Consider the following 1630-nt stretch of genomic DNA (forward strand, 5'->3'; position numbering starts at 1 on the left):
GCCGAGCCCTTGACCCACACTCATTGCCCTTTTAAGCCCATCAAGGCCTAAAAAGCCTTGTCTTCCATTTTTACACTTCCGATTGAAAGCCCGATGGGCCATACCATGGGATTCCTTAAGCCCATGTCATACCCTAAGTACCCAAATAACGTTTTAAAATTTGGTTAAGACCATTAATCAACTTACCCAAGATTAGTGATCTTTAAACCATGTTTTAAGGCTTAATTTCTTTCTTAATTTTTTCTAACCTTTTGATTTGAAATTCTCTTATTTAATTACTCAATTACATCACTTTTAGATCATACTAAAATCCTAGATAAACCTCCACACATTTCATTAGAGGAAATGACATATCGAACCCCAAAACTACACTAATTGGCACATATGTGAGCCCTTTGAGTGCATGGAATGTTTTGCCCTTAGGCCTAATATTTTTGTGCCTTTTTCTCAGGGGTAATATTGAGTGTTGGGCTCTTGCTAGTTTCATCCTAAGTGGATGGCACCAATCCGTGCATTGCTTCCCTAATCTTCTTGGCCATTGATCTTGTAATTGGCCCATTTGGATCTTGCAAATGATCTTTAAGAGTAGGCCCACCTTGGTTCCCATCATTCTCCCTCTCCTCAAAAGGATTCGACCTCGAATCTTCACCTACATCAAAAGGAGAAAGATCAGAAACATTGAAAGTATCAAAAACATTATACTCACCTGGAAGATCCACTTTATATGCATTGTCATTAATTTTCTCAAGAATTTGGAAAGGTCCATCTCCTCGAGGATGTAACTTAGTCCTTCTTTGGGCTGAGAATCTTTCTTTGAGCATGTGAACCCAAACCCAATCTCCTAGTTCAAAGATGACACGCCTTCGCCCTTTATTTACTTGGGAAGCAACCCTTTCATTATTTTGGGCAATTTGAAGCCATACCCTCTCATGAAGTGACTTCACCAACTCCGCCTTCTTTTGTCCGTCCAAGCTATTCCTGCCATCAACAGGTAAAGGCATCAAATCTAAAGGAGTAAGTGGATTAAATCCATAAACAATTTCAAAAGGAGAATATGAAGTAGTAGTATGCATGGTCCTATTATATGCAAACTCTATAAATGGCAAACAATCCTCCCAAGCTTTTATATTCTTCTGAACAACAGTGCTTAAAAGCTGAGTTAAAGTCCTATTAACTACTTCAGTCTGACCATCAGTCTGTGGATGACAAGTAGTGGAAAATAAGAGCTTAGTACCCAATTTCCCCCACAACACCTTCCAAAGTAGCTAAGGCATTTAACATTCTTATCAGAAACAATACTCCTAGGTACAACATGGAGTTGCACTATCTTCCTAAAAAACAAGTCAGCTATGTTTGTGGCATCATCTGTTTTATGGCATGGAATGAAATGTGTCATCTTACTAAATCTACCCACAACCACAAAAATAGAATCTCTACCCCTTTTTGTCCTAGGCAGCCCCAAAACAAAGTCCATAGATATGTCTACCCATGGCTCACTAGGAATGGGTAAGGGTGTATACGACCCATGTGGCAAAACCTTAGATTTGACCTTTCTACATGTAATGCACATTCCACAAATACGATTAACATCTCTCTTCATCTTAGGCCAAAAGAAATGTTCATGCAAAAT

The sequence above is a fragment of the Juglans microcarpa x Juglans regia genome, chromosome 6D, assembly GCF_004785595.1.
Source record: "Juglans microcarpa x Juglans regia isolate MS1-56 chromosome 6D, Jm3101_v1.0, whole genome shotgun sequence".
NCBI lineage: Eukaryota > Viridiplantae > Streptophyta > Magnoliopsida > Fagales > Juglandaceae > Juglans > Juglans microcarpa x Juglans regia.